The 13619-nt window shown below is 53.0% G+C and overlaps 1 protein-coding gene across 3 annotated transcripts in view; it reads left to right on the top strand.

Moving 5' to 3' along the window:
* The window catches only part of ACSS1 (acyl-CoA synthetase short chain family member 1), a 49976-nt gene that overhangs the window by 11317 nt on the left and 25040 nt on the right, over positions 1–13619 (top strand). The gene's annotated exons all lie outside the window — the stretch shown is intronic.

Below are 13619 nucleotides of genomic sequence, written 5' to 3'. Positions count from 1 at the left end.
CCTTCCCTCACTGTCTCAGGTGTGCCTGGACCCCATGGCAGGCAGACCGTGTGCGGCAGCCCCTGGGCTGGATGCCACCATGTGCACACCGAGTTAGTGTGAAGCAGCCTCAGGCCGTGTGTGAGCTGGGCACGGGCCAGCCTGCTGAGGTGTGCGGTCACATGCCAACCACGTGGGAGTTCTCAGGCCTGCAGCCAGTGCACCGAAGCAGCCCTGGGCCAGAGACAAATTTATGAGTACAGCGAAGTATTTATTATTCTCTCTCTCTAAAAATAAACAGACTTAGTCCAAAATGGTTTTGCAGACCTTAGACAGGCGTGAGACCAGGTGACTATTTCTATTTAGTGTTTGAGTGAAAAGTGTACATACAGCTCGTATTGAGGGACACAGGTTAATTATTTTCCTCGTCATTTTAGGTTTTGACATGAGGTTTTCTTCTTCCCCTCTCCAAGGAAAGCCCCCAGACACTGGCGCTGGTTGTCCTGCCAGCAGACACACACACTGCCACAGAGCAAAGTGCTTTCCTGCCCAGGTGCCTCATGCGGTGGCACCCAGGGTGCCGCAGGATGGTCACAGCCCTTGTCAACTGGAGATCAAAGTCCAAACCCACAGTTAAAGAGACCCTATGGACTGACAAAGGTTGGGATGATGGTGGCAATGCAGTTTCCTGGGTACCAGGATGCTTGCAAGTGTCCAGGAAGTCTGTGTGTCAACAAGCCCCCAGGAGAGTCTCTGGTGACCTGGAGAAAGAAACTGCCAACTCTCAGCCTCACAGGTGGCTGTTCAGCACGGGCGGCTGCACCCCTGGGAAGGCGCTGGCAGCCTTTGCCCTGTGTGTGGTGGATCTGCAGCCTGCACTTCCTCAGGCCCTCGTGGCACCCGGTCAACAGAAGGAGGCACATTCTGGTTGAGCGCCATCCTCCTGGCTGGTGACCTTAGGAAGCGCGTGATCTCCCAGGGCATGATTTTCCTAGCTGTACAATGGGGGTGATTATCATAACTGAAATGGGGGACTCTAGAGTGTTGGCACAAGGAGAGGAGGGATTGTGCTGATTATGCTGTAGCTGCTGTTTGTTACTTACCAGATTCCAGTACTGTGTTAGGCATCATAGCTGGGCGATGAGGCTGGGCCTTGTGCCGGCGCTGGCTGCGGGACTCTGGAAGGAGGAGAACCTCTTCGACTGTGGTTTTGTCCAGCTGCCTCCTTCGTAAATGTGGTGCTCACTCCCCACTGGGAGGTGAAGGGGCAGGAGCCCTTGGCCTTCCAGGGGCTCAGCCTGGGATGTCAGTGCCCATCCCCAGGAAGAGGGCAGTCTGTGACCCGAGGCCAGAGCCCCGGCTCCATTTCCAGCCTTCCTCTGCCCAGAGCCGCCCAAAGCAGCTGCTCCCCCCTAGTGAACCGGTGGGTCGGCAAGCCCTGGGCAGGGCAGGGGCTCTGGAGGGTGAGAGGTGGGTGCAGATAATCTGGGGCCCCCGAGGCTGTGTGGCCAGACAGCACCCTGGGCAGCAGCTCCCTCTGACTGTCCACATGCACTTCTCCAGCAGGTGCCTATTTTAGAAGATTGTTTTTCATACCTTAGTTCAACTGGGCAGACTCTAGAGACCCTTGGGGGTGGGCATGCAGAGGAGCAAATTCCTGTCTTTCAGGAAGATGGTGGTGGGCCTTGGCAGATTAATGAGGCTTCAAGACCTCTGCCTGCCCACATCCTGGGGTGCCTCTCCCTGCCTGGAGCCTGGGAGTTTAGGCCAGGGGTTTCCAGGCTGGGGACGGACCCAGGGCATGGAGCAGGCTGTGGGTGCCTGGCTGAGGGTGTCGGCCAAGACTCTGAACCAAGTACATCTCTTGTCCAAGGATCTCTGCAGAGGGGTCTGAACTTGAACTGAGCCAAACAAGAGTATCTTAATTAAGCCAGAAGACCAGGTTTTAGCTCTGGCTAGCCCTGTGGCCTCAGCCTCAGGCCTGTCACTCTGGGCCTCAGCGTCCTTGTCTGTAAGAGAGAGGAGAGATGCTCCCAGCCTTCTCCGACACCGGTGGGCTGTGTGTGGTGGGGTGGCAGAGAGCTGGGCCCCTGAGCGTGTGGTGAGGAAGCAGCAAGGACAGGCATCATGTGCCCTCCCGGGGGGCTGAGTGTGGTCTCCAGTGTGGAAACTACTGGAGGGGGTGATTTCTGTGGCTGTTTCGTCCTGGTCTTCTTATTGGGTGGGGTTGTGCACAGTGAGAAACTCCTGTCCAGAGGAGCAGAAGGGACGTCAGGCCTCCCCTGACCCTGCCCGCCTTAGAGCCCTTTGGGGGGGGGGTGCCAGGAATTTGAGGGAGAAAACCTTCGAGAAAACCCAGGAGGGCGTGCTGGGCCGGGCACTGGGCCTTACTGAGTCTACACAGCCTGGCGCCTGGTGTAGAGGCCCTCAGGGAAGTGCAAGACGGGCCTGGCCCTTTATCTGGGAAGAGGGAGCCACCTCCCTGGGAGGCTTGTTTCTGCCCTTGGCCTTGGTGTCTTTACTTGGCACTTATGAAGGTCACAGAAGTGGCAGGTCCCTGGGGTACAATGGGAAGCGGGAAGTCCTACCATAGGCATCCGATAGGAGAAGGCTGGGGAGAGTTGAGTTTTGAGAAGCAGAGGAGGGGAAACCTGATGAAGGCAGGAATGGGGACGGGTGGGCTCACTGCAGTCACTGCAGACATGGTGGAGGTGGGAGGCCATGCTCCACGCTGCCCTGTCCCCTGGCTGTGGACCTAGAGGAAGAATTTGCTTAGCTGCACAATGGAGTCACGCTTCTCCTCCTCTGTGCTGCGGAGTGTTGAGAGGGACACACGGGGTGAAAGCCCGGAACGGTGTCTGGGAGGATGAGGGTCTGTTTCAGCTGCAGGTGAAGCAAGGTCAGCAGAGATTTCAGACTGAAGAGGAGCAGGGCACCGGGCGGCCCTGTGGCTGCTGGGACCAGGAGGGGTGGGGTGGCGTTTTCAGGGGCCACGACACTGAGTAGGATGTCACCTTGCGGGAACAAGTGTGGCAGCTAAAATGCACCCCTGCCTCATCTCCTGAGAGCCTGATCCTTGCACCTTGCTCTTCTGCTCCCCCCAAACTAATACCTTAGTGAGCAAACTCCTCTGTTAAAGTATCAGGGCAGTCAGGGCGGCGTTAACTGCCGGGAGGCCGACAAGTGATCCTGTGGGGAAACAGCTGGGCTGACCCCGAGGAGCAAGGGGTGAAGAGGGGCCCTATGGGGGTCCAGGCGCAGCTCCCACCTGAGGGGAGGGAGCCCTGAGCAGCCTTCGGAGTGGCTTGGGTTGCAACGCCTGGTCTGCAGTTGGCGCCTGGGAGCCAGAATGGGGTAGAAACCCCGGGTTACTTGGAACATGCTGGTGTTAAACCAGAGTCTACCTCTCCTTAAGACTTGGGCTCCAGATGTTGACGCTGGGAAATGTTTTAAGTCTTTCTATATATGACCCTTTATGTTCCTCTGTCATTCTTTTGGGCAAGCTAAGGTTCTCAGAATTTCACGTTAGAACGGCCGTATCTTCAGACTGCAGCGAGCAGCCCACACTGAGTGAGTTTGTCTTTGTGTCCGTGGAGATCTCTTTGATGGGGACTTTTCTGAGCATTCTCTGGGGCAAAGTGTGGCAGAGGCTTAATCCCAGGAGCACACACGTGAGCAAACACCTCCCTTGGAGCTGGAGCCTTGCATTTGTGAACCCTGTTCTGCCACACCGGGGCCACTGGGGAGCGAGAAGCAGCTGGCTGGGGGAGGGGCAAGCTTGGGGTGGGGGCGGGGAGAGCTCCCCAGCGGGAAGGACAGGCCGCTAGTGCCACCTCTGGTGCTGGCTGCTGCATGGAGATGACAGGCCTTTGTCAGCAGCAGGCTTACTGAGACAGCGGCTAAGCCTGACTCACAGCTTTGCTGTGGGCTGCACCGTGGCATCCCGTGGCCTGGCGGTGTCCAGTTCCCATTAGGACAGCTCGGCCAGCACAGAGGCTGGTGGGTGGAAGCTTCTGGCTTGGCTTGTCCATCCCTCCCCCTCCTCCCCCACCCTTCCCCCCAGGGGGCCGCATTTCTGTTCCTCTGTCTTCCGCCTCCACTTCCTCCTGCGTGCTAGGCAGACACAGAGCGAAGGCGTCACCATGGGTTAGACTCGGTGTTCAACACATGGAATGAAGACCAAAGCCCAGACAGAAGCGAGCGTGCCCTGTGGCCGGCACCCAGTGCAGCCCTGGGCCGGGGGCTGTGGGGTGAGGGTGTTCAGGCCTCCTGACTGGGCACCAGAGCTCCTGTTTCCCTGTAAGCAGCCTGCATGCAGGGCTGGATGGGGGTTCCTGTGCCAGCCCCCTGTCTTCCCGAAGCCACGTGGTGTCTCCTCTGTGTCCAGTCTCCCGCCTTGCTGCCCTCACCCCTGGCTCTCTGGGCAGGATCGGACACCGATGATCTCAGTTCATATTCTTGGTCACCCTCGGTTTTAAAGCCCAGGACCCTGACGCCGAGAGACCTTCAGGAACTATGGAGTTCACACAGCTGGAAAGGCCGGAATTGGCTCAGGGGTGTGTTGAGGAATCTGATATCAGGTGCCATGAGAGGGAGGAGGTGCAGGTGTGCAGGGACCCTGCCGCTCTGCAGCCCGGGCTTCCCAACCTCCACAAGGCTCTAAGTAAACATGATCCCGGGGGCCCCGGACTAGGCTCTGCCGCATGCAGACCATATGCGCTGTCGCTGACCAGGGCCATGTCTTCCACTTGTCTGCGGGCCCCAGAGGACGAGCGGACACTCATTAGACACTGATGCCAGCTGGGGAAGGAGCTTGTCGGTGCCGGGGGCTCCAAGCCCCCTCATGGAGGGTTGCAGGTTGGCTGCAGGAGGTGGGGCCGAAGGCTGTGGAGTCACTGGTGCCAGGGGATGGGTGACAGCACAGTGCTGGCTGCTCCTCAGAACGGGGGCCTCCCCTTCATTCTTCTCCTGACCCCCCCTCCCATGGCTGTCTTGACTTCATCTGAACACAGTGACAGTAGGGGGTCGGGCTGGGTGAGGAGGTTGAATTTCCCATCAACAAATCCAGCCAAACTCCTCTGAGAAGCCTGGAGACAGGTTTTTGGGCCGCTGGCAGATACTATGGGTTCCTCTGTCCCCTGTTTGGCCCTACACGGTCCCATGCCGGTTCTCTGTGGAGGAAGGCTTTGGGAGACAAAAGCCTTGACCAAGGGAATGAGGCAACGTAGATGTGGAATTTAGAAAAGGTCACATAGAATCTCACCAGATGTAAACATGTTCAGGACTTCCTTGTGGTCTCTGGACAGGCCAGAGAAATCGGCCAGGCAGCTTCAGCCATATGTATCTCTGGCTGGAATCTAAAGCAGTGACTTCTAGCCACAGGCTGTGCCTCAGCGTCCCCAGGGGAGGGTTTCTGACAGTTCAGTGCCCAGGCCTTGCTTGGGCCCTGCTGAGTCAGGATCTCCGCGTGGGCCCCGGGAACCTGTATCTGAAATGCATCCTTGGCAATGTGGCTGTGTGCCCCATTGGAAACATGTCTGTCAGGGTTCAGTTGCAGAAAAGGGAAGTTACCGCCTCTCTTTTAAACAGAAAGGGCATTTAGGCAGGGTGCCTACAACACTCTGGAAGGCAGGACGAGCAGCCTCTGGGTGGACCCTCAGCACCCTCCTCTGGCACAATCAGAAGGGACTCCAGAGACCCCACTGCCACTGCTGAGTTTCCAAACAAACTGCGGTGGCTTTGGTCCTGGGGTCAGGAAGCCACCGTGTTGCTGGTTTTGCTGCACCCTCACAGCTAGTGGGACTTCTCCAGAAGAACCCAGCGTCTCCCAGCCACACTGAGCAACAGCAAAGCAGCGGCACACCTTTTAGCCTCTCCCGTGTGCAGCTACGTGATGCAAGCTGGTTCATGTGCAGAACCCCAGATGCAAGGGGAGGATGCACCCTAGGGAGGCTGGGACGGATGCCAAGTGAGAAGAGGCCATGGCAACCACAGGCAGGTCCAGTGCAGTCATGGGAGTGGGGGTGTGTTTGCAGCCCCACTGGGGTTGCCTGGGCAGTTGACTGCTACAGCATGAGCAGTCACCTGTGGCTTCCCAGATCCCAGGCCACTGGATACGTCCTGGTGAGCCTTCCTCCTCATACAGGGACGGAAGCCTCAGGGCATTCCTGTATGCAAAGGCCTTTGGCCACCATGGCTGTGCAGGGCTATAACTAGCAGGCTCTGATCTTTACCCTGTAACTTAGGATTCCAGCCCTGGTGGGTTCCTCCAGGTGGGGATTCATCGCAGGCCAGCCGTGTTCAAAAAGGACAGTCTTTTCTCTCGCATTATAAACCTATTAGTTTTCTGGACTTTATGACTAAATTGTGGCACAGTTTTCCAATCTAAGGTTTTGCGAGAGGTTTTTGGCATATTTTTCACTGGTGCAAAAGGGGACACTTTTGTGGACTTACAGAAGGGCACCCTGTCCGAATGGGTGCATGGCCTGGCGTGGATGCCAGTGTCCTTGGGCTGGCACCTTTGAGCTGGCATGAGCTGCAGAGCCACGTGCAGTGGCCCTGGGGACAAGGGCTGCCGATGTGAGTGTGCTCTCTGCCCTTCACTCCATGCCCAGGAGCAGAGCGCAGTCTATGGAAGTCCAATCCCTGAGCTTACAGTGACCCTCAATGCCGTCTTAAAGCCAGGCCCAGAGGTACTGTGGCCCAGAAGTGGCAGTAACATGGGGTGGAATGAAAAAGAGTCTCCTCCCCTCCTTCCAAATTAGCTATTTAAATTTTTATTAGAATTATTATTAAATGGAGTTATTAAAAGGAATGAAATAAATTATCAACAATTATTGTTTTTATGAAGGGAAAAATCAGTTCAAATGAACTTTAAGGGCAGCCCCTGTTGGGGTTACAGGCAGTTTTTGGGGTGTGGCTGCAAGGAGGGAGGAGCAGGCTGCCCCCGGGCGGGTGGGCGTGGGTGGTGGTGCTGCAGCCCCCGGGGCTGGGGCCGGTGTCCTGTGGGCTCCTCAGAGCCACTGTGAACTTATCTTCCCGAAGCCTTGTCCAGCGAGTCATACTGGTAGCCTGAAGTCAGCCAGGGTGGAAATATTTGCACCATGGTAACTCATAAATGCTATAAATCAGGGCTTTTTCCCTAAGAAAACTGGTTGTTAAACATTTGCCAGCACAATACTGGGCTGTGGAGCCTCCTGTTCTTAAGAGTTTTATGCTTCTGCAGGCTGGGACCTTTGGGTCCCCACAGTGTGACCCTAATCCGGAGCAAACCTTCCCTCCAGGGCTTACTCTCCTCCAGGTGTTAATCTGGAATATTCTATGGACTCACAGGAAAGCATGAGAAATAGGACAACCGCCAACTTTCGTCTAGGGTCTGGAACTTTCTGTGTGAAGTTAGCTAGCGGCCCTGCGTTTTGTTGTTTCTGTGTAGAGTAATCTAGAGAGACCAAACAGATGGCACGTGGGACGTGTAGACCTGGAGCACAACCTCGAAAACATCCTGTGACTTTTCTTTTTAACCACAGGGAAAAGTGAATGCTTTTAGAAGGTTAAAACCCACATCCTTTTCCAAATTCCACCAGGGAAAGGACTCACTTCTGTGGCTTTCCCTGGGAGGTAAACAAGTCTGTCCAGCCAGTGGCGAATGTTCTGCCAGGGCACCAGCTGTTTTCGGGGCTGGCTTCCAGGGCTGGAGTGCACCAGCGAGCCCTCGTCTGGGCTGCCGGCCTGCGGGAGCCCCCGTGGCTCTTCACGCATTGGCACCCGCTTCCCTCAGTGCTGGGAGCTGAGCTTTGTGTCTGGAAGGAAAAGAACTTCTTTTCCGGAGACAAGACTCGGGCCAAGTGCTGAGGTCCAAGGGGAAACCAGGCGTTAATTAGGAACTAGGACAGAGCTTGTCCTGAGTGTGACCTGTTACTAACATTCTTCAAGGGTTTCTTCAGAGGCTGACCGCATGCTGGGCTCCCATTAGAGGAGAAGAACCTGGACGTACCTGGGGAGACTGTCCCCTGGTACAGGTGGTCCCGACTGCTGGAGCCAAACACTGATTACGAAGGAAAGCGCCTCCCTCACCCACCCTCTCCCCTCTGGACCAGTTTAACCCCCGCGGTGAACACGCTCTTAGCACTGGCGTTGCCATCTTCCTTGTGAACAGTCAGCCTCAGGGTCAGAGCCTTTGGTTCATTCTTAAAATAAATTTGCATTAAAAAAGTAAACTAACCCAAGAAAATTGTTACATAAATAGTGGTAGCGCTGGCAGATGGCAAAAATTATAAAGTTTGGGAATCCTTACTGTAGAAAATGAGTTGTTCTGATCCGGAGAAACTGGGTAAGAGCAAGGCCCTCAGAGCCCAGGCCTGGGTTTGAATCCTACCCTGACCTACGCGGTTGAGAAAGTGGCTTAACCTCTCTGTGCCTCGGGTTTCCTCATCTGGAAAATGAAGAAGGGAATGACCGCCAGAGCCCATGGCTGCTATTGTGAGAGGTAATTGGGTTCTTTATGTGAAGATTCAGAACAGTTCTGGGTGCAGGACCCTTGGTCGACAGCTGCCACTGTTGTCATTGCATGGGAAGGAACTATGGATGGGCGGTGGGGAGAAGGGAGGCAGGAGGAGGGGCTCAGGGAGGGAATCAGCCCCCTTGATGGTGAGGAGGTAGGAGGCTGGGGGCGGGGATGGGGTGGCCATGGCTGGCCTGGGGAGGAGGCTCCCTGTGCTCACAGTGTGGGGCAAGCTGGCTGGAGAGGGTGGGGTGACACAGTGGGTGGTGGGTGGGTTGTGCAGAGCACGTGGGGTGGGCCTGCCTTCCCTCCGGCCTCTTAGGGCCACAGGTCCCAGGCCAGGTGCCCAGAGCCTCCAGGCAGGCAGCAACCCCGACGGTGGGTGAGTCTGCGTCCTTCTCAGACCCACTTCCTCCATCAGCACCTGCCTGGAGAGCACAGAGCAGGTGGGCTGTGCAGGGAAGGGCTTTGTGCAAGGCATCCGCACATACCTGTGAGGTACATTCACCCTCAGCTGGCGACACAGATACTGCGGCTTACACAAGGCAAACTGGCATTTTGCATTCTCCCTCCTGAGGAGGCACTTGAGGTGCCCACCTCTCTTACGGAAACATCAGTGTTCACTAACCCTCTTTTTCCCATTTCTCATCCCGTCATTTCCTGCAGTCATTATGGCTGCTGTTTACAGGCTGCCTCAGCGGTTTCTGGAAGTTCGCATTTGGTCCCCACAACCACCTTGGCAGTGGGGTCTATTGTGCCATTTCACAGACGAGACAATCAGGGCCCCGGGGTGTGGGGTGCTGTGTGGGAACCGCCTCTCTGATCCGTCCTTGTTCGGCCTCCAGTGAGACTCTCCTGGGGGATAAACTCAAGTTCAGTACTTTCCACGGAGTGGAGCAAAACCTCAGGGAAAATATATTTATTTTCTGTAAGAAATTTAGAAAACACACAGCTCTAGTGATCCAAAGTTCACTGGCTGGCCTGGCATCACCACTGGGAACCCAGCTCCTGTCCCCTGGGAACCTCCCTGTGTCTGGGTCTTCCTTGGCAACCAGCAGCTTTGGGAGTTTTGCGTTTAGGGCTGCTGCTTTACATTTTCACCGCAGCTTCTCTTTGCTAAAGGTCATGATCATAAAATCCAATAATGACACGAAAGGAATTTCATACTTGGTTTATGAGCCTATCCAGCTGATTTCCTGGGCTTCCCTCAGTGGTAGTAAGTTGCAGAGTGAGCAAATTTCATTACTATTAAGTCAGATTTAGTGGCTATAGTAACGTTATGTCATGATCAGAGGAGCCTGCCAGGACGGAAGGAGTTTGTTCCCCAGGCCTGGTTCCGTCTGTGTCATGTGGCCCTCCACACTCTTCCTGTGTGAGCAGGGGTCTGTCTCGCCATGTGTCCCTTCCCTAAAGCTGACCCTTTCTTCTGTCACCACCTCTACCTTCCAGAAACAGTACACTGAAGAAAATATAAAACTCTAGAGACAGCGTAGGAGTGTCCTTTCAAGCTCTGCATCTAGACCGTGGAGCTGACACCCTCGTCACACATGAGCTTGGAGGGGGAGGCGACTGTGCCATGAAATGCTTTGTGTCTGTCCCAGGCCTTCACGTATCGACATGATGACCTACGTTTACTTCCTTTATTGGCAGAAGAAAATGAAAAGTATCTGTGAGCTGGTTTATCAGACAAGGTGGTCCTACCCATTTGCTTCTCAAAAGTGCAGAACATTTTCATGCCACTGTGACGCTGAGGTGACAGCAGCTTTGGCCCCTCTCGGGGGCAGAAGGAGGCAAGATGTCTGCAGAGTGGGCCTCGCTTAGTTGAGAGCATGGGCTCTAGCTGCCCTGTGCCTGCTGGCTTCTCATTCCACACTTACCTGCTGTGCCAATTAGCTCAACAAATACTTAGTGAGTACCTTTTATGAGGTAGGCTTAGTTTAGATGCTGGGAAGGCAATAAACAAAACGCAAATCTCTGCCTAAGTAGACCTTGCACTCTAGTAGTGCAGATGGACATCAAGAAAGGTAAGTCTGTTAGCCCGTGGGTATTTCATGAACACTGAGAGCCAGAGTAATTGCAGGACGCAAGGAAATCATGCATTCTCAATTTATTTCTTAAACACAACACACACAGATGACCATGTTACTTCCTTCCTTATTGGGAAATGTCTAGAAGGGAAAGGTATTTTCAAATATTAACCATGAAAAAGCAGCTTTGATTGGTAGATGAATAAATAAATAGTAGTATATGATTTCTTCTTCTCTTTTCTCTGAACTCTGTTTCCAGCTGTTTACTGTTTTGGACTACTCTTACATTCTGAGGCTAGAGGGTAGGGGGTCCATTTATATCATCGGAGTTTAGGCATCATGTTGGTTACAAATGCTTGCAGTTAAATTGTATCTTTAGCATCAGATAAAAGTTATTCTCTGCTGATGTTAAGAGTTGGCTATAGAAGGTCTTCTTCCTTCCCTCAAGGCCAGTTAACAACATTTTACTGGTATTGAGCACCAGGAATACAAGGCCAAATTTGTGTTTTTGTGTGCTTCATTTGCATACGTCCACACTGAAAGCTTGGCCTTGAAGAGTCAACATTGCAGACAAACTTAAATACCCCGCTTAGCATCTGAACAAGAAGTGTTATATTTCTCTTTGGACATAAAACTCTGAATCATTTTAATGACTCAGAAAGCTGCAGGTTCCCATGCTTTGGAAAGTCCTCTGGGCTACTAAGTAAGATTCTGCAGGCAATGAGGAAGCTAGTGTTTTCTGCAGATACAGCTCAAAGCTCTCGATGAGTGGCTGCATTTTCTTATGGATGCAGAAATAGTAGCCTTTTGGTTTGTGGAAGTCTTTGAGAAGTCATGAATATCCAAGAACATGCGTTTGAACCGTTCCTGAGTATTTGGAGTGACAGAATCACTTGCACAACATTTTTCAATTATTTGAAGACTTAGGTTTCTTGACCATATTTTCCAACTATACAAGTCTTAAGAAGATTGTAAATGAAAAATGAGAGCTTAAAATGAAAAATCTGAGTTTAAAAAATAGTGGGTTAGCTGGAAAGGTAGGTAGAAATTGAGATATGGATAAATAGAATGTCTGTTTTTAAAAAAACACTTCCATGACTGTAAGGCCCTAGTAAAAGAGAATCTCTTACTTATATTGGGGGATGGCGAGGGGCGTATTAGTGACCTCATGTTGAATTTGAGCCACCTGTGTCAGGTATTTAAAAATTAATATGCTCTTAATTTACATGATTAAATATAGAGTTGAGGTCAAGGGTCTGGGTACCCATATTCTGCTCTGGGCAGATACCATGGGAATGTGGGGGTCCATTTAGTAATCTGGGAAAGGCTTCAAAGAGGATGGGGTGGGTGGATTTGGGAATTTGAAGACCTGTCATTGAATGACAAACTGGATTTATTCTGGGCAGCTTTAAAGGGCTGAGCTAGGACTAAGGGGTGGAATTTGAAGATCTGCAAATCTTGGTTCAATTTTAGGTAGACTCTTTCCCTATAAAATGACAAACAAAGAGGCAGCCCCATGGGGTGACCTCTGGCAGTGTGACGTTTAAGCAGTGGCAGGACTGCTTCGGGCTGGAATGTGGCAGCCCAGCCGATTCCAGAGCCCTAGGAGGATCCCTTCCACCTCAAGGTTTATGACCTTGACAGAGTAAATAGGAAGTGGATCAAGCTCTGAGATTTTCCTGGATGAAATTCTTTATCAGAAGCCTCTCCTTTGGACTTAGCAGCAAGAATCTGGGACCCACCAGACCCTGCTCCAGCTCCTGGGCACATGTTGAGGACCCTTGGTCCTCCAGGAAACACGTGGTCAGCCTCGGCCTGGTCTCTAGACCCTCCCTCAAGGCTGTAGTTCAGCTGTCCAGCTCCAATGGCTGGGCGACTTCTCCTCCCGTAGAGAAAACCCACTCATTCCCTTTTGCCTCAATCCTCCACCCACAGCCAACCTGTCCAGGAAGCTCTCCCTGCTGCCCTTCTCTGCTGCCCTCAGTGACCATACCAGCAGGCGGAGGTGCTCAAAGTCCTGCACATCTTCACACGTGCCTCATTTTCCCCAGTCAGAGCTGTGCTGGAGGACAGTTTCCCTCTCACTTCCTTTGTCCAATGCCAACACCCCACTCACCCCCATGGGCTAGAATGGGATTTTTAACATCTTAGGAATTCATGGGAGTTAGCTAGTTTTCATCATTTTAGAAAATGATCTCAAACAAAGATTCCTGGGAGTTTCCATCTAATAGGAAAGAGAATACCTACTGAATCTTCGGCAAAGGCTCCGGTGTGTCCTGCTTCTCATTAATATTTTTTAAAGTTATAGCCCTGGATTCTATGGAGTTTGGTGTTAGGGGCTGTCAGAGGGCGTTCTTTCTTTCATCATAAATTTAGCGACACATGAGGGTGGTGCCTTTGTCCCCTCCTTCTGAAAGCTTTAAGGAGAAAAGATGTAATCCAGCAGAAGAGGCACGTTGGAGCCAGCCTGGGCAGGAGTCTCTGGCGGTGGGGCGAACTGCAGGCTGAACTTGTGATTTGGTTCTCAACTCGTCTCTTTTGCAGAATGGCTTTGGGAAGAAACAAAGGCCTCCTTGAGGTCCCTGCCTGAGATGGGGACCATTCATTTTCATTCCACTGTGGTTTCTTGGGCGGTTGCTAGCTGAGCTTTGCTGTTCTTGGGAGCTCTTTCCTTGACTACCCTTTGAACACAGGGGAACTATGCAAACACGCTTGTAAGGGGCCTTGAGGAGCCGCCTGTGGGGCAGGGCTGCCCTGCTGGGGCCTCCTGGAGCAATGCAGAGGGCATGGGAGCCCGGCTGGCGGCCCGCCCCAGCCCAGAGGGAAGGAGCCCTGGTCTCCCCTCTTGTTATGTTCTGTATTAGTTCTTTTTATTGCAAATAATTAAGATCAAACCACGTACAGCAAACGTGGGAAAATGACTGGATAATGCAATTGTTAAGTACAGATTCCGCCAAACAACGTTGGCCTTGCTTGCACTGTCTCCACTTCCGGCCCCACAGGGACAACTGGGCAGCTCTCGCGTTCTCCTGGCTTTCTCAGAGTTGAGTATCATTAGCTATGATTGGGCTGGGTTGGATCATGTGTCAACGCCAAGCCCATCAGTTTGCCCA

The sequence above is a fragment of the Eulemur rufifrons genome, chromosome 20 (assembly GCF_041146395.1).
Source record: "Eulemur rufifrons isolate Redbay chromosome 20, OSU_ERuf_1, whole genome shotgun sequence".
Taxonomy (NCBI): Eukaryota; Metazoa; Chordata; class Mammalia; order Primates; family Lemuridae; genus Eulemur; species Eulemur rufifrons.
The sequence above is the reverse complement of the archived record's forward strand: the minus strand, read 5'-3'. Positions and strand labels throughout refer to the sequence as shown.